The sequence below is a fragment of the Cydia splendana genome, chromosome 1, assembly GCF_910591565.1.
Source record: "Cydia splendana chromosome 1, ilCydSple1.2, whole genome shotgun sequence".
In the NCBI taxonomy this organism is placed as follows: domain Eukaryota; kingdom Metazoa; phylum Arthropoda; class Insecta; order Lepidoptera; family Tortricidae; genus Cydia; species Cydia splendana.
This window is the reverse complement of record NC_085960.1, coordinates 19,825,108-19,845,529: the sequence shown is the minus strand read 5'-3', so window position 1 is coordinate 19,845,529 and position 20,422 is coordinate 19,825,108. Positions and strand designations below refer to the sequence as shown.

The 20,422-nt window shown below is 34.7% G+C and overlaps 1 protein-coding gene across 5 annotated transcripts in view; it reads left to right on the top strand.

Annotated features, from left to right (window-relative positions):
• Positions 1-12,567: 12,567 nt before the first annotated feature.
• The window catches only part of LOC134791730 (CUGBP Elav-like family member 1-A), a 386,209-nt gene continuing 378,354 nt past the window's right edge, over positions 12,568-20,422 (top strand). Inside the window, exon 1 of one of the 5 annotated variants that reach the window (XM_063762886.1) lies at positions 12,568-12,849. The gene's annotated coding sequence lies outside the window, so the exon portion shown is untranslated. The remainder of the gene's footprint in view (positions 12,850-20,422) is intronic. The other 4 variants (XM_063762926.1, XM_063762947.1, XM_063762859.1 and 1 more) reach the window with 4 other exon arrangements.

Genomic DNA, 20,422 nt, shown 5'->3' with positions numbered 1-20,422 from the left:
ACTTACACGAACATTATTTTTGTTTCTTGTGTAGCTATGTATGTATAAGTAAATAGCAGGGTATAAAATATGTACTTAAAGGTAAGTCAGTCTGTTCATGGTCTCAACCCATCCATGTTAATAAAAATAAAAATATCATATAAATATAGATTTAGATTATATCAAAAACAAACGTTACCTAACTGCAATTCGATTTTAGGATCTAGAACTTGATGGGTATTAAACCAAACTATTTTACGAATTTTAGCAGCTTAGACAGACAGTTGATGTTTTTATAGATTGTGTAGGTACCTACTTATTTATTTTCCCGCTGTAACAAAAACTCTTTCAAGGATATTGTTTACACCTTGATTATTTTCAGTGTTTTCTCCTTAAACTAGTTAAAGTTATTAGATAATGTCACCTCTGTGACACCTCATTAACGTCACAACATTTTCTGAAAACCCTAAATTAGTTTTTGAATTTTGAAAAGATAAAATATAAACTTTTTGTAAACAAGACAAGTGATCATTAAAATCATCACCGGATTTGATTGCATAACACATCAATATAATATGTTTCGCTTATCACAATTAAATATGAGCAAAACTATTTGATATGACGTTGCTGATAAATATCAGACTAATAAACTCACCCCATAAATATGACTTCTCTACGCCAGGTGTTTGTATGCGATTTAGATAAGTAAGCGAACGAAGGGTAGGGGTTATTTCAGATTCTGCACAAATGGACGTTGTTATTCTAATCTTTATAGCTTTGCAGCAATCTGGGGCCATCGTTTGCCAAGGTTTGTATTTTTTTATGTATAAATTCATATAAAAATGTGTATAAAAAGTTAAAAACTATTTTTTGTTTGATTGTTCTTCCTTCTATAGGTATTTAACTACTAGTATCGAAAATATCACAGCACATGAATTTTGTCACTTCAGACAATAACATGTCAAATATATTGACACGAACCATTCCTATAGAAACCATAGACAATACTGCCTCTAACTGTAAGTCTGTTACACTAAAGAGTTAGGTGATCTGTGGACTGGATTATTCAAGGCAAGATTTTGCTTTGAACAGAGTTTATAAACTGACGGGTTTTGTTATTTGTAAAAAATAAAAATAAAATATATAATATAAGATAATCTCCAAACCATAGATTTTTAACCTAACCGTGCATAATACTAAAATTATATTATCAGACGTTTGTCGAGACGTGCCCATCAACTCGCAAAGTCAGTCCTCTGCAAAATTTAATCCCGGATAAAGAGTATCGTTCTCGCTATGCCCGGGTATATACCCGGCTAGACTATACCGGGCTTATATCCGCCAAGTGGCCACGTGGGGGATTTGGCAATTTGCTCTAAATATACTTTTCACAATTGCCTCGGTATTTTTTGGTCGGCTTTTTAGATAAATAATTCGGGTTCAGGCACAGATTGTTTAAGTCCGCTAATTATTATTCAGCATTAATATTTGTTTCAATGAAAAACAATTAATTTTCGATGAACAAATCACATGTGAGTCAAATCGGTGGCTCATATGGTCCTCTATCGAAGGCGTTAGTTTGATTTGTACTGAAAGCGACACCGTGTTATATAAATTAATTAATATCTGGGAGATCGAGCTTTGCTCGGAAAACATATAAAAACCTCATAAATGCGCGTTTTCCCAGAGATAAGACCTAGCTATATAGATTTTTGCCCCCTAAAACCCCCAAATAGCAAATTTCATCCAATACGTTAGAGCCGTTTCCGAGATCCCCGAAATATATAAATAAATAAATATACAAGAATTGCACGTTTAAAGGTATTGGATTAGATTGCATAAATTAGAACATTTATTAAAGCTGGGAATAAAGAGTAAAGTTATGACGATCATGGTAAATTATGTTTACATATTTATAATATATGTTGACGGGAGATGTATAGGAGATGTACAACTATATTTGTAAGCTTTTTGAATTGGTTTTAATGATTTCCAGAAGTTGGATCCAGAGTGGCAGAGGTTTCGTGGATATCTGAGAGCAAACAAAACTTTAACCCATGTGATTTTAATCGACGAACTTGCGGGGTTAGGTTAATTAAGATTGTTCAGACGGCACGAGTCCGGAACTTCGACGATAGTTAAAATAAAATATTTATCCTATAATACCCATATATAAATGTTACCTAGTATTATGACTGATAATTTATGATATTGTACGAAAGCTCTCTATTACAGGGTCTGAATTTTCAACGTGTGGTACTAACCCATTACGTAACTAAATGTAATTGATAAAAAGTATTTTTATTGACAACAAAAAAAACACATAGATTGAGACAATTTACTTCGATGAAATATGCAATGGTAAAAAATAATTCGGGCAGGCAACAGGTTTTACACAAAAATCAACTCCTACAACTAATAGTTATTTGTTTTACATGGGGGCAAAGTTGTTGTTTAACCGCTCATGCCAATATTGATACCCGAGCAAGCGAAAGATTCCAAAATTGAACCACGAGCGTTTTCTTCACATTTTTCACCACACCAACCCGAAGCCAATATTAAATGTAAAATATCAAACAAAATCAAACCAAATCAAATACAAATGATTGTTATTAAATATTTATCATCCAAAATCATCATTTAAAAGTCAATTTTACCAGCAAATGTAAGAAAACAACTCAAAATTTGCATTTGATTACTTTGCCTCACATGTGAATAAAATGCAACTTTGCTATCAGTTTTTGAAGTGCAAAATAAACCTTTCCGAGCTGGTGTGGTGAAAAATATTATGCATATATTGTTGGTTCAATTGATATATATATCCGTGCAAAATTGCAGCTTTCTAGTAAGTACCTACTAAATATGAGCTAATACGGTGACGGACATACACATAAACGCACATGGCGAAAGTTTAGTTAACTAGTCGTAGTGTAATTAACTATTTGTAATCCTAGATGTAAATTTTAATTAGTAATTGAAAATTAAACCGCTTTTAAGAAAAAGTAAGGTAGGTATTCAAATTTCAGATTTTACAGGTAGGTAAATAAAGTCGTAAACAGAACTGTTTGTGTACATACACCAAAATGATATAACTTTTGAATATACCGCCGAAGCAATTAAAAGTTTCATCTTTGCGATGTAAATATTTTACAAATCAGCTACGGATGGCTTAAGCCATGTTCAAATTAGTAATGTAAAAGTTAATTAAGTGAATTCATTTTTACTTAACCTAATATATAGCATGATGTAGTAAAGCTTTTCTTTTTACCTACATTTTTCGTGACATTTGTACAACTCTACGTGATGTTTACGTTTACGTTACGTTTTATTGGACATATTAATTTTTTAAAACACCTTAATATGTCATTAGATCGAAGGTGCGTTTTATTTGTAGTTTTCATTCTTGACTTTTTTGGCGTAAACTATATTTATGCCCATACCCAATTGCAGTTTTCTAATACTAATAAGCACTGAGCAGATTGTGAGCCACGAACGGACAGACAGACGAACAAAGAGACAGACAGACAAACATGGCGGAACTATAAGAATTCCTATTTGATTACGGAACCCCAATAAGCCATGGGTTTGTCACCAAACAGGAAACCAAAGAGTTTCCATTTTGGAACATACCTAGTCCATTGCATTCTTCATAAAAAAAATCTCACAATATTGTAAACTTTCCGTCTGTGCACATACCAAAAATCCATAGTAAGGAAAAACATCATTGCTAAAAACAAACAATCGCATTTGCTATCCCATTACCGCGTTAGTAAAATTTTTAACCAGTAAATTTTAACTTATTTTCATAGAAAAAGGGTTCCAAACATTTATTAGGGCGATAAATTTAAAGAACATTATTTACTCAAAGCCTGGTCGACGTTAAAGACCGTTTAGGAAGCAAGCGGGCGGGGATGTACGGAATGAATTTATGTGTAGGGCGAGAGGTCTGATTTTGAATCGTTTTGTGAATTTTGTGTTATTACTTAATCGAAACCGTTATGGTTTTTTACGTTTTTAAATTACAAATATTTGTTTTGTTGTCTTCTTGCAGATTTCTTAAAGCAAGTCCTGGCGAAATATCTTAAAAATATTAGAGTTAGGCGGATTCGTATTTGTTTTCTTCTTACGTTGACTATATAATTCGTGGTGAAAAAATTGGTACTTAATGGTAGGGGGAAGTCCGCCAATGGCGGACACCTAAGCCTTTTTGCAGAAAATAAACAAAGTATTTGAAAAATATATATATTTATAATAATATGTATACAATTGTTTTAAGTGGATATGCGCACAGGGGGCTCCGTATTGTTTAATTAATCTTTCTATTCTTAATTTAAAATACAGTAGGGACGAAAACGAGAAACGAAAAATAAAGGCCAAAAATTCAAAATCGGTCAGAGGTATAGGAGCACCAATAGAATTAGAAACAAGTTAAATAATAAGCAAGTATGAAAAAACGGGAGGGGGGTTTCTGAACAATATAGCTGTGGGAGTTTGCCGTTTGAGTAAGCCGTTTTCTGTGACATTATTGTGTAGGTTTTACTTATCTAATAATTGGACAAATCGTAAAATCGCAACGCAGTAATGGTTTCATACAGTTTGGCTGATCAAATTCCATTTTATGCAATTTCGAAGAATTTAAACTACACTGATATATACATAAAAAATATCCATGACCAAATAGTTATGCACATCATACAAATATACGCCCTTAACAATATTCGAACCCAGGTAGCAGATTTTAATATGTAAGTATTTAAGTAGTTCTACCACCTACAGCTAAGGTGAGTCGTGTCATGACCTCATGACTGATTTTTTTATTACTCTCGTAAACTCTCAATACTGACCTAAGTTTGATTGAGTCTTTAAATAAATGTAGTGTAGATATACCTACCTACTCAAAAGTTTTTAAAGAAATAAATTTACTTTTCTTCTTAAAATCGTGCAAATACCCATTGACTGTTGAAGTGGACGAGTGCTCCGCCATTTTGCGATTCGCTGACAAGAGGATAATCGTTCTGGAGTTCTTGCATTACTGGCATTAAAAGTATATATTCAAGTGCAAAACACTTTGTAGGTAGGTATTTATAGGTACAGTATATGGGTTTTATGACAGATGCTATTTTTTATTCTCAAGTTAGCTTCCAGATTTTTGACCCATATGATAATTTGTGATGAGGCTTCAAATGGCCAGACTTGAATATGAGAACACTGGTTTTAATATTTCTATATTCAAAGTATTTAGAACAGTTATTAGAAACTACTTACCTAAGTAATATAAGTAAACTAAACAGACTGGCCTATTGCTGTGTTAGTCTCTCTTTCACTCAATTCACAAACCTCTTAAGATAAATGAGTAAAGATGATGATAATCAGGCACGGAAGTGGGGCCGAGTTCTGAGTGTCAGTGTTTCGCAATTTAGTATGCACTGACTTGGCGATGGGCCAAACCGGACCTACTGAAACACGAAGAACACTGGTCATATATTATTTCAACGCGCACTAAAGTGATATCGTGTAGTAAATGTAAGAACTAGGCACATCGTGGTGAAATTTCGCATCTGGTTTGTGAAGGTTCCAGTGTAGAAAATAAAGTATATTTCAAATACGCACATACATCTAAATGTTACATAGTGGGGTCCTTAAAATTGGGACCACGGAAGACAGCTGGCTGTGCCACCTAGAGTTAAAAATTATTGTGATTTGTCAGATAATAGGTACTATGGTAAAAGATTCATTTGTGCATTGAAAATAACTACAGCAACATAAAAAAAAATATCTTGGAATTAAACCACACTTTGTGAAACGCGATTTTATTTAGAAACTGATCATATCCAAGGAGATGCAATTGCATGGATGAGGAGAATATTCTAATGACTGGCACCTATGATCATGGTCTAATAAAACGTGGTCTTCTATTCCCAGAGTGACACAGGCTGTAATCATATAGCGCTGTCGCATGATGACGTAGGCTTGTGTCAGTTAGGTGACCTAGAAAAGACGGGAATAGAGTACCAGGCGGAGTATATTATTATACCATGCCTAGGATCAACTTTTTTATTTTTTAGCTTTTAGTGCCTTCCTACATAATTACTACAACCTACATCTTTAATTGTCTTTCTTTTAAGTAAAACCGTTTTTGTTTTTCTTATTTTATACATATTTCAAGTTTGTTTGTAAGTTTTTAAGCTTAAGTGTATTCTAGTAGTCAAGCCGTTTCATTTGATACATACATTGATGGAGTTGTGAAAAAATATGTAAGTATGTAATGTGCCATTTTGTGGCAGCTTACATCTTGAATTTACAATTATACTGAATACAATTGTGTTGTTATCAGCTAGAACTAATTAGAAAGGCAGGAACGCAGTAAAAAATCTATTATTAAATATGACCCCAAAAACAACAAACAGTTGCTATAGCGGAGGTAGACGATGTCGCGGGTAGTTCCTAGTCGTTTAATAATTTAGGCGCTGGATTGTAATGACACAACCATGGTATAATAATATACTCCGCCTGGTACTCCATTCCCGTCTTTTCTAGGTCACCTAACTGACACGGGCCTACGTCATCATGCGACAGCGCTATATGATAATATGCGATAGCGCTATATATAGCGGCCATGTTGTTGTGACGTAGGCCCGTGTCACTCTGGGAATGGAAGACCATGTTTTATTAGACTATGGACACAACAACTGTAAGGTGAATACACAGGCGACACAGGCGTTGTAGCCTGAATTGTCGTCCCTTTGATCATACCGTCCTACCCTCACCTGATCGTATTTCAAGCATGTTTTACCTTCATAGATGACTGTGCAATTAGGCTACGGGTAATATTGTCAACGTGTGAGTTATATTTTAATTGGTGTTCGTGTTTTGCAACATAATATAAGTTCTTGCAGAATTATGTACAGTCGCCATCAGATATATCGGAGCGACCAAGGTGTTCACAATATCTGAACACGCGCTCTAACGCCCTGACAATAGAGGCGTGTTCCGATATTTGTGAGCACCTTGGCCGCTCCGATATATCTGATGGCGACTGTATAAGTATATACCTGTATGACCTATAAATTTCTATGGACAAGTCTTAAAAAACAGAACAGCCTCCCAAACGTAATTATTACCTACCACCTTAGTTTTCAGAAGTATTTAAAACCCATATGTTCATTACGAGAGACAATAAAAAAATTACCTATATAATATGTGGAGTATTAACAAATTATTTTCTGAGTAGTGTAAAGTAAATATTTCATGATAATTCATGCGAGCAAAGTTTTATACATGCTTATAAAGTAAGTATTTTAATAATAATTATTATTATTTGCTGAAATTGACAAGCGCCATACACTGCACAACACAACGGCATTTTGAGTGTTTCATCACTGCGTTGCTAAGCGAACTAGGATTCAGTCAGGTTTCAGGCGTACGCCTGTCCCCGAGTGAGGTAATTCCATACAGTGTTATCGTAAACAAATACGAAATGGTATATATAGGTAGGTACACCTTCTATCCTAAAGTATCATAGCGTCCAGCATTTCACATTAATCCGATTTCGTATATATCAGTATGAAAATCTTAAATTGGACCCTAAAATATGTTACATAACATATTGACCTTTATTTCCACGATAACATTTTAACTTTAATATGTAGTTAGCTATTATTCACATTAGCACCCGGTCGTATTTGTATTGTTGTGATAAGAAATAATGCTTAAATACTTACTACATTTCCAGGACACTACTATGACAGTTAACAAGGATTGATGTTAGGAATAAAGCAGTCGTTCATCAACACCGCACTGGCATCCAGCCAAATAGACACAGGTATCAACAATTGACAAGCAATATAGAATAGAGAGAATAGAGAATGTTTATTCGTGACAAAAAGAAATAAATAAAACAACAAGTAACACAATAACACGGTCACGAATTGGTCCCGACTCAGCAGGTGCTAGCCTGGCTAGGCTAGCGCTGGTCTTCCGTCGGGGCCATGATCTTATACATCTAAATTATAAAAAGAACACATTATGACTACAATAATGTTATACAATACAAATTAAAATTATCAAACCGTAACTTACGCAATCAGGGTTTAAAATGGATCTGATTAAAGAGGTGTTATGAACGAATGAATGGAGTCTATTTTAAAATTTAACGGCATATGATGACACTGTCAACCAGGAAACGACAAAGAAAATATTACAACATGCTTACTAAATTTATATAAGTACGGATTGATTAAAAACTGGAGTCAATTTCGGATTTTGTTAAATGTACTTGACACTATTTTTCTGTATACATAAATAGTAAAAGTTATTATCATGATTAGATTTCATTCAATTTTATCTCAGATCCAATATGATCTTCTTTGTACCCAATTGATACTGTGACCTCAAAAGACATCGACGCAGAAGAAGGTCTTCGGTAAAGACAAATTGTTATGAATAACAAATTGTTTTTAATTTTAATTTTGTATTTCATTTTTTTTTTTAAGTATTTAAAAATAAACATTTTTTGAACGTATCATTTTAAGTTTTGTGATAATATTATACTTAGTCGGTTCCATGGTATAATAATATACTTACTCCTCCTGGTACTCCATTCCCGTCTTTTCTAGGTCACCTAACTGACACGGGCCTACGTCATCATGCGACAGCGCTATATGATAATATGCGATAGCGCTATATATAGCGGCCATGTTGTTGTGACGTAGGCCTGTGTCACTCTGGGAATGGAAGACCATGTTTTATTAGACTATGGTCGGTTCATAAGTCCTGTCACAAAGGTAAAACAAAGCTGATAAAATGTAAAATAAAGGTTTAAATATAATAATGTAGCAATGATTTGAAGGCTTGTTTAATACTCATTAAAGCGTAATACGAGTATAGGTAATTAGTTTAAAATTAAGATCGTGCCTTTATTTATTTTTTGTTTACATTGTGATTGTCGTTAGACGCGGATACGCGGCTGGATTGTGATAAAAAAATTCCATCACAAAAGGGAGTAAAATTACTAAAATATTTACAATAGAATTGTTTATTTGTATGAACCTATTACCTTATTACAATACCATTATTTTATCGCCAGCAATTTAGTTTTCCAACAATTCGGTACTTAAGCTTCTACATGCTACACAATTACTTCTCTTTACTCGTCATTATCCTTTAACTATCAATGCGCGTGAATATACATACAAGAAACAATAGTACTGATAGTTTATATGGAGCAACGGTTGAGGGGCTTCACAATAGGCAAGTAGAGCGTTTGCTGACACCATTCATGTGGGCTAGTCTACTTAAGATATAGCCTCCCTGTAGTACCTATAGTCACTGATTTTATTACGAAGCGCGCTGATTTCGACCCTATTTGATTCATTATATCCATGTAAGTATTACGAGTTAGGTGCAAAACTTGCAAAAGATCTATAATCCCCACTAATATTATAAATATGAAAGTAAGGTCAGTTGTCAAACTGTTCACTCTAAATAGGAAATATAATTAACTACGAACAAGATCAAAATATTACTTTATATTATATGAGAACACGGTTTCAGTTTTATTTACATGACCTATATCATCTACTTGCCTGAAAAAAGCTGCAGTAGTTTTACGGAATAAAATAAATAGTATATATTATTATGCTCATATATGCTTTTTAAAATTTTCTTGTGATTCAAGTTTTCCCTGCTGGAGTTCTCAATATTTCCGTTTTATTTCGTAATCTAGAGATTTAGAAGATTAATAAAAGGTGCGTTTCAATCAGATACTAGTTTGTTCTGGGCCCTAGTGCTCAACAAAATCGATAGTCTCCTTTGAGTATTCAACTCAAGTACCGAATAAGTATTTAACATTCTTGTTTGAAATTTCTTAATTGCCAAAGTTAATTTGCCACACCAGACTTGATTGAATTTCATTTAAGTATTGGAATTTCATTTTAACAATTCTTGTTATTTCTAGATAATTGAGAACATCGAGCCAGACTGTTAAATAGTAGTGAATAATGACTTGATTACTGAAAAGTGACTCGTGTCTTCTCTTTGTCATGTCACCGGTGAGTGAAGATATGATAATAGAACGTAACTTACGTAACTGTAGTAACTCTGTGCAATTTAGTTTAGTTTTTATGGTGTTTTTTAATGTTCTTATAATTTTCATTGTTATAATAATGTTATTATTTATTTCAGTTTGGAGGAAAATCCATAGCGTATTAATGAAATGTATACTATTATAATTAATACTTGCATTTTACTCTAAGATTTTACAACACACGATTATTTCAATTTCTTGCTCATAGCATTGTAAGTCACTTTCAGTACCTACTTTATGTACATAAAAACCGTTTTAAAAACGAATTTGCATTTCTGTCTGAAACTTAACGATTATGTTACAAAATAGTTTTTGGCAAAAATTTCATTTTTGGTACAAGCTTTTATCGCTGACTGTACTTTTCTTACGACAGACAACTAATACTCATCGAGACAATTCTAAAAACCCCTAACACAATTAGGTTGCGTTGTTTCATAACAGAGTTCCTATGGCCACCTCCTGTCTCCATCATTAGATCAGTTCGACAGTACCATATTATTGTATTGTCATCAGAACTACATACAGCTGCCAATTTTCATGACGCTACGATCCTTGGAAGATGGTTAAATTAGTTACCTTAGATTCCATTACAGTTAGTTACATACAGGTTGACCTAATAAAAGCTTGTTAAAAATACAAACTACTGAACTCGTTTTATTCGCTACGAATATACTTACAGTCACCCAATTTGATTCCTATAAGTTGTAGTTGTAGGCCACTAACCATGTCATAATGAATCAATTTGTTTGTCTTCTACGACAGCGCTTGGAGTAATTTTTGCTAAGCGACAAGGTTCTATTTGCATATTTTTTTCAATTGTAGTATTGCTAAAACTATTGTATGACTATGAAATACATATTTGCGGTGAAACAACAGATTCCACGTAAAACACAATTTGTGTGTGTTGGTATACAGTTGGAACTGTAGTCCGGCCATCGGCCGATGTGTTCTATTATTTAAATGGTATCGATTCTGGTCATTTCGATTCAGCTGCCCCTTACCCTTGTTATTGTCAGGGGTATACTGCGTGCAAGTTTTTCTTTTATACACGGTGGCTAAAAAGAACTACATTCCTGATGCCAGAGAGGTTTTTAGATTATACTTAGCAACTTTTACAATGGGTCCAACCCCGAAAACGCGAAAAAAAACTTACCCACCCATAGAAAATGGGCCAGCTAAAATGTATGAAACAGCAAAATTTTTAAGTCTGGTGTTTTGTGAGCTATTAAATCTCCTTTACACTTCTAAATCTTATTACTTAGTATTTCCTCTTAGATTAGGGACCATTTTCATCTCCAAATTTAATGTATTAACATAGAGACTACCTATACTCGTACATTTCTAAAGAGAGTCTTTACCTGGTGAAAACCCGTTTTTTATTTATGGTGGGACAGACAGGACTTATGTTTTTTTTTTCAGTCTTATTGTACACCGCCTTAATAAGCTATATCGACTATCGATTGCGAGGACGAATGGAAAAACACAATGTCATTAAATAGAAGCATTAATGTTTCCTTTGTGGACACCCTAAAACCGGAGCCACTGTTTACACATCACGGCTAATAGAAACTTTTCTGTCTAGGATATACTAATGTAACAATTTGTTACATTTGTATCCATCACAAATGTAACAAATTGTTATGGTTTTGATACGAGCTTGGCCATTTTCTTGGTGATTGGCGCGCATCCTATTGTATATGCACGACTTACACTTCATTTCGCATGTAACAATTAGCAGGAGTGATCTTCAAAGTCGTATAAAAATAAGATAAAAACCGTTATATCTGATTCTTGAGGAAGATTTAAGTGTATAATTTGTTAAGGTTTACCGTGCGAAGCCGGGGAGGGTCGCTAGTTTTAGTACAATTTTTGTTTGATACATACGTACGAGTAGGTATATATTTTGTTAATTTTGGACATAAAAGTGAAAGTTAATAATTTTAATTAATGCAAACAATAAATCCAAACTGAATTAAAATAAACAAAAATATCCCGTTTATTACTTAGCTATTGCGCTGACGTACTTTTAGTAATAGGTATCTACATATTACGCACTGGCCTACTGTGTATCAGAGATGGCATGTAACTTAAGAAGAAGACTGCTAGCCCCGCTATACAAAATTGAATAAACCTAACATTTAAATGATGATGATATTGACACAATCACATTTTTGGAAAAGATCCAAAAAGTATGAATTTATTATTTTGATGAACCGCGACAATTAACCAAACCAAATCAAAAGCTTCCAAAACTAAAATATCCCAAATTGCCCTTCAGTCGTACCGCTGCGAAAACACTGAATATTTTTCCAAGTGTTTATCTGTTTACTCATCGGCTTTGAAACTGGCCGGTTTCATCAACAAACAGCCGAATGTCGCACGCCATTGGCAGGAATTCAAATATAGAATAATTATTGTCGATAAAAATGAAGACGATTGGCTGCCTAATAGCTTTTTCCAACGTTTGCTTTCTATCGATGAACGTGTTTGATGCGTCCGTAGTCTATGAAAATAAATTGTTTAATAGTACAGGGTGAATATCTAACGGCCGGTCAGTTGTCAGTTACTGGTGGATACGAGCGCGCGACTTGCTTTTAATATTGTTTTGCCGCGGGTAGTGTATGAAAGTTTTCGTGAGTTCTGCTGTTTCAGCGAATTGTACGCAACACGTGGTTGAAAGTTTTGCACAATTAGGATTATTAGTGCCCGGTTTATCAAATTAGTAGTTTAGTGTGGTGTAAGTGTTTTGTGAACACTGATTTTAGATGTGGATTGTATAGTGAACGGTAAGTTAATTTTACTTTTTTCTGGAGGACAAAAAATAATAATATCAAAAATATGATTTTTGGTATTTATTTCTTATAATCTTTTTTTATAATACGATACCTAATTACTTACTTAAGGTAGACACAATGCGTTTTTCTGGCTAATCATTGGACCTTATTACACCTTAGCTTTTAAGGTTACGTTAGCACGGATAAATAAATGAAGTACTCATGATTATGGTCACCCGTGACTAGTAGTCATGATTATGGTCACCCGAGGTGGTCAAAAACTTTATCCCTTAATTTTAGATGCTTGTTCCGCGTACATGAAGACTAGACTTCATCTTACTATAGTAAAAAATGGAATTTTGATTTGGGTAAAAATTTGGTAGAGAGAAGACGTTTTTGTTTCAAAGTTACTATAAAGATTTTGCATATATCCATTTGTATTAAAAAAATATAGTGTACCCGAGGGTTAATTCCTTGCTACATTAATCGGAAATGGGTTCAATGACAGTGTTGGAACGTCTACGTAAATATTTCATCAAGATGTCTGATCTTTAAAATGCCTTGGCTTGTTGAAAAAGGCATCCTTCTTAAAAAAAAAATGCTCGTAGGCACGATAATTATCCTATTCGCCGTGTAAGCAGGTCAGTATATTTTTATCGCTACCGATCGATGCGGTCACAGTCTGACCCGGTGAGTTATCTGCGTGGGGCATAGGTCAACGCATTTCTGCGCGTGCGTCTCTATCGTGTTCCTTGATCGCCTGACTTTCAATACCCAAATGTCGCATAGGCATTAGAGTGACGCCACATCTAACATCTTTATGGACTCTAATAGTCAACAAGGAGTTGGTAGCAGTTCCCAAAGATTTTAAGCATCGCTAGATTCAAAAGACATAAGACATTTGGAATTCAATGCTATTATTATATCATTGTGCATATAATAATCATAAATACTGGAGGCGTATTCTGTTTGTAATAACAGGTTATGATTTTGATCTGGATTTGTATCAGTGTCAAAGGTAACGTTTCTGGTTGATACAAATAAATTACTTGATTAGGTTGTTCTACTGCCAGATCTATAAACATTTTGAAAATGTTAAAAGTTGTGTTGTGTCTTGTAAAACACACATTGGGTCTCCATAGACCGAAATTGCGTAGTAACAGGCGAGCCACATGTATATAGTAATTACAATAATACTCCATTGGACACTAGTAGTAAAAGGTATGTTAAAAACAATCCGCACAATTGTCTTGCACCGAATTCGCCAAGAAATTTACAAGATTCACGTAGTGACACAGCGGTCGCGCTCACATTGCAGTCCCGAAATATAATTATTCGAGGTCACACCCACATGTTCGCATTTTATTTTGCTCCTGCAGTTTAATGATGCAATATATTCGCGCGGAATCGCCTGTTTTTCAACTGGGTTCCGTGATATTTGTGAGTTTGTTTGTCTTTCACAGAGATGAAAATGTCTTTTACAATAATTGTTTTGAGCTTGATTACTTCGTTGTTTATGTTAAGATAAAAACAAATGATTACCTACCGTGAATGCTGCACCTGAAAAGCAGACATTATAAAAAAAGCCTCCCCCATGCGCCTCTAATGTTAGGACTCGAAAAAAATTTTTTGATCAGATAGTAAATATTGTTACATGCTGTATTTTTGAATATTGCGTTGTTTTCATGGGAATAGTCCATAACATAATCACAGTAACCGAGTTGTTGCGCGACGTTGTAGGTTTACAATTGATACACTGGCTAATACAGTCTTCTTCTTCCTCCGTCCTCGCTAATACAGTGAAACCATGAAACCAGTTTAATTTGGATACATGGAAAACTCGTTATGCGCGGCGCAAAGGAGGGTAATATTGTGTTTATCAGTCTATATATGTATTGTACCTATGTTTGTTTCTTTGTGACACTGGAGAGTAAACGCGTGGATTGATATAATAATATAGCCAATCGTTAAGTTAAAGAAAAGTTAGTCAAGTCGCTAACAAAATAAGCAAGTGCTAACAAACTAGCCGGGACTAAGAGAATTTAGAGTGTTTTGCTCAATTCCTGGCATTATAGCCTCGCTGCGCTAATTGTTTTGGACGCGATCCAGATGCTTAACCGATTTCATGTCACGAAGTTAGAATTATAACTATACAAGGATATTATTTTTTATCGGTAATAAATATGATAAAAGTACCTATTAACTAGGTTTTTATTTAACATAGCTTTTAATAGTCAACCCTTATGGTTTCGCGATTAACGTCTGTCTCATCTATCCATCCGCGGCGTTGCCCAGTGATCGTTAATACAAAAAAGCTGATATTTGGCTTAGGTATACAATCAATCACGCTGAAAAGTAATTAAAAAACCTCTCGCACACGTTGAGTATTGGGGATGAATTATTATCATAGACCTATATAATAGGGACAAGACATATTGTTCTATACGTACAATTGCTTATAGAAATAGCACCCATTTTGACGGCACACACATAAATATATATCTATCTCGTTTTTACTCAGCACTGTAACCCTTAGCAAAAAAAGATGACAGTATTTCAGTACGTACATAAAGTGTTCCATGAAAATACGTAAATACCTAATGCGGCCGAAAATCCGCCATGTTTAGTCACCCAAATGTCATTGTCTGTCAGTTCAGCCGGTACTTGTCCTGTCAAAAAGTCGTGGTGAAAATTAAAATTATTAATTATCTTTCAATATTTTGCTTGTGATTGAAAATAATTGAAGCCAAATGTGAATAATTACGTCGCGAATATGCCAGTGTGTAGTGTATTAGGGTGCGGCATAAGAAAACCACCAAATCAGCCATCTTTAACCATACACAGGTACGCTATAATTTACATGAAAAATATTGGTTATTGTTAATGTTCCTGGGAAATTTAAGGATGTTTCACATTATAAATAGCAAGGTTCTTCTGTGCAGTTATAGATCATGAAGTGATTGGATTTATTTAACTATATTTTTACGCTTAAATAATGTAAACATTTCAGCTAGGGTTGTACTTTATTTATCGACTTTGATATCGATATATTATGATTGCCTATTTATATTTTCTTATTTTATTATGCTACCCCGCTTCAAACCAACTAAATTATCTTAATTTAATAATTAAATCATTTTTTATAGGTTACCAAGAAATGAACATAAAAAGAAAAGACTGGCTGGAGATGGAGACCCTGACCGACTCTCGGGAGCACTCGGGTAACTCGGGTCCGTGGGGTCGTTACTCCACAAGCTGCCCTGCGGGCTTTTTTATATCATTATTATAGTTTTTTTATAGTTTTATAGTTATTCGACATTAAGAGACCATATACATATAGTTGTAATTTATAAAATGGTTAATGTATTGTTATTATTTTTGCTTGTATGTAAATTCAATGTTGACGTATAAAAATGCCCTTGTGGCCTATTTGCTGAATAAATGTTGAAGAAGTTGAAGAGCGGAAGTCATTCCTTATTTTTGTAATAAAAAAAATGTTCTGAAGGTGTTTTGTTTTTTTTTACCCGTCCCTTAATAAGCTTGAATTTTGTATCGCTCTCACTTATAGATATGGCGCACCAAGGTCGAGGTGCAGTGCGGTAGTGTGTTACAGACTTTAGGGTTAACAACACAACGAAATTGATTGTAATAGAGAGGTAAAGTCCAAGAAAAACACGTACACTTACTTACACGGTCACTAAGTTGTCAAACGTCAACTTTTGAAAATCAGAGTTACCGCAAAAATCGCAATATGTATTGAGTAGTACAGCGTCATCTGGTTTACCTGTCAAATTTGAAGCACGAAATTGTCCTAGACTCCACACATCTTACTCAATCAAAGTATCTTTTCACATAACAATATACCTACTAATAAAGAATTTTTATTTATTTACTTACTTGCTATTAAAACATAAACTCCACAAATAATACATACTTAGTATTTTAAATAAAATGAGCCGAACACGTTAAAAAGTTATCGATGTATCGATAAAACCTAGTAGCAGTAAAAATCTTCTGGGCAGCACTAAAACCGCCATGTTTTGTTCCCGGATGACGTCACACTGGCACGCATTTTTCGTTGACGTTTCACTTCCATAGGTTTCATATTTCAGTGATTATTATCGCTTCGACCCTTCAAAGGGGTGTAGGATGTCGTTAAATAGATCTTTCAAAAAGACTAAAAAAAAATAAGTCTCTAGAATGACATGTCATTGGTATTGTTATGGTTCCGTAGTCAAATAGAAATCCTTAGAAATCCTAGAAATCGTCCGTACATCCGTCCATGTCTTAATTCAGTTATTGATAAATTGAATTTGGTATATATCTTAAAATGCATTATAATGATTATATAACTACACAGACAAATTAAAATTGAGTTATAAAATTTGTATTACATCAAAAACAAAACATTTGAAGTCAAACAGTCTAACTTTGCCTCTAAAATATAACCGTGACAAGTCTCAGCTGCTCGAGTTCCCAGAGTAATTTGTAAAGTATCCATCTACAAAGTTAGTATTGATTTTATGAACTAGGGTACGATATTCATGGCGTCTTTAGTTACAACATCAATTACGAAATTCAGTAGATAATGATAATGTTGTAATAACTGGCTAATCAAAATTTTGAATTTATACGTCTTTTACACATTATGTATTCCATTGATGTATGTTGTCACTTCAATAAACTAAGTCAACTAACAACATACGTTATCAGCACGAATTTATATTTTAAATAGATTTACACGTTTAGAAACTGCGTATTCTAGTATAAAAAGTGAATCGGCAAGTTTTTACAATATGTGCGTGTATGTTTTGTGAAACACCGTGAAGATTTAACAGTTCACAAATTTTCCGATATTATCTGTTGTGACATTGGAACAGCTGTAATCATGTCAAATAATTCTCTTAGTGCAATAAAACCACTTATAAACAGAGAGGGATATTCATCATGGAAGTTCAAAATTCGTATGTACCTCATACATGAAGATTTATGGGAGACCGTCATCGGATACCCTGAAGGTAACAATATCTCAGCTGAGAAGAAGTTGCGTAACGATCAAAAGGCGTTATCAAAAATATGTCTCACTGTAGATGGTATGGCTATTACCCATGTAAGGTCATGTAAGACAGCCAAAGAAGCTTGGGATGCCCTGGCGTCCGCTTACGAGGACAAAGGCTTAGGGCGACGTATAAGCCTCGAACGGAAGCTGTACAGGTACTGCCTTGATGATTTTGACTGTAATATAGAGACTTACATAAATGCTGTCATGTCAACTGTGCAAGATTTAGCCGATATAGGCAAAACTATAGAAGATGCTTCAATAGCTGCAATTCTTCTTGGAGGCTTAAGTCCTCAATATGCACCCTTAGTAATGGCTTTAGAAAACTCGAATATAGTTATTACTGTAGACCTTATTAAGACGAAATTATTGAATGAATTGAATAAGCCAGCCTTAGATAACCCTAGTACTGCTTTTCGAACCCGAATGAACCCGATCAAGCCTCAATCGAATCAAAAGAAGCCGGTAGTCTGTTATGATTGCATGGAGCCAGGACATAAGCGGCCAGATTGTCCCCATAAGAAGGATAAGAAGAGAAAACCCGTTAAACATAAGAATTCTCTATGCGCGCTGAATGTTAATGACGGCTTTCAGGATGATAAATTCTTTATTGATTCTGGTGCTTCAGCACATATGTCGTCAAGAGTAGATTGGATGGAAAACGTAAGAGGTTCTTCAACTGGGACCGTGACCATTGCAAATGGTGAAGTATTACCCAGCACAGGCGTTGGAGATATTTCTATTACCAGTAGTGGTCACAATACTGATATAAAGAAGATCACGGATGTGGTTTACGTACCGAACTTGAAGTCTAATCTTATTTCAGTCAAGAAGTCGGTTGATAAAGGCTTTAGCATAGTTTTTGATAAAACTGGTTGTAACTTTTATGATTCTGATGCTTTTTCCTGTAAAGGTGATGTAATTTTACATGGTTCTGTTTGTGGTGGACTGTATTCTTTAGACTGTACAGTCAACCCACCTCGTCAATTATCCGCATTTGAGACACACTCCGATGTTTCTAGCTTTAAGCTTTGGCATAGACGTTTAGGTCACCTGTGCCGCATTGGAATGGATCAGCTAAAGAAGGGTCATGCAGTAGGCCTCGACTATACAGCGGTAGACAAGGAACCATGCATCTCCTGCATCGAAGGTAAGCAAAGACGAAAACCCTTTAAAAAGGTTTCACACAAAAAGTCAACCTCAGTTTTGGAACTTATTCATTCAGATGTCTGTAGTCCCCTGCCTGAAACCTCATTTCAAGGCAATAAATATATTTTATTTTTATAGACGATTTTTGTCGTATGACTTTTGTGTTCTTTATTTCTTCAAAAGCTGAAGTAAAGAATAAGTTTTGCATTTTTCAGTTATCAGTGGAGCGGGAAACTGGAGCCAAAATCAAGACACTGAAGAGTGACAATGGCAAAGAATATATTAATGGTGAATTTTCGAACTACTTACAAAGTCAAGGAATTCGACACCAAACTACAGTTCCGTATAGCCCACAGCAAAACTCCGTTGCAGAGAGAACGAATCGTTCTATTATAGAGAAAGCCAGATCAATGCTTTCTGAAAGCTCTCTTTCTCAGGCCTATTGGCAAGATGCTGTAGAGATGGCGGTGTATCTCAAAAATAGATCACCCCATCGTGCACTCGAAGGCAAGACGGCGTACGAGATGTGGTATGGTAAGATACCAAATTTGTCTCATCTACGCGTTTTTGGATGTAGAGCTTTTATTCAGGTACCCGAATGTCATCGGAAGAAACTGGACATGAAAGCGTCTGAACACATTTTCGTCGGATATTCAAAAGATCCACGTAGCTATTATTTTAGGGACGTTAGATATCCCAGAAAAATTGTGAAAAGCAGAGACGTAACTTTCTTTGAAAACCATTTTCGGGATTTAAAAGGTAAAGATAGTAAGTCTGGTGTTGATTTAGATGAACCAGCACCTATACCTCTTCTCCTAAGTTCAGAAGTGAACTCGTCAAATAGTTCAAATGAACTTACACCTCAGGTAAGTACTGTCACCGATGAAGAACATAATCATCCAGATATTACACGTGTATCAGAAAATATTGTCTCTAACTCTGAAGTTGCAGAACCGTGGTACAACGCTACTAATGAAGTTGAACAAATTGAAAATGATTCTACACAATCAGAAGATGAAGAGTATGATAATGAAGCTGTGGAACCAAGGTATAATTTGAAGCCCAGAAACCCTAAACCTGCTGCCAATTGTGTATGCATGCAGTCTTCATCCCTTAAGATGATGAATGAACCTACAAGCTATTCGCAGGCTATGAATGCAGAAGATAGAGACATGTGGTATCGAGCTATGCAAGATGAATACCAATCACTCCTTGAGAAAGAAATGTGGGTTCTCGTTAACAGGCCAGATAAAAAGGTCATACCTTGCAAATGGGTCTATAAGCTCAAGAAAAATGCACATGGTGACGTAATTAAATACAAAGCAAGGCTTGTAGCCAAAGGCTTTAATCAAACTTATGGTGTTTCTTTCTCTCCAG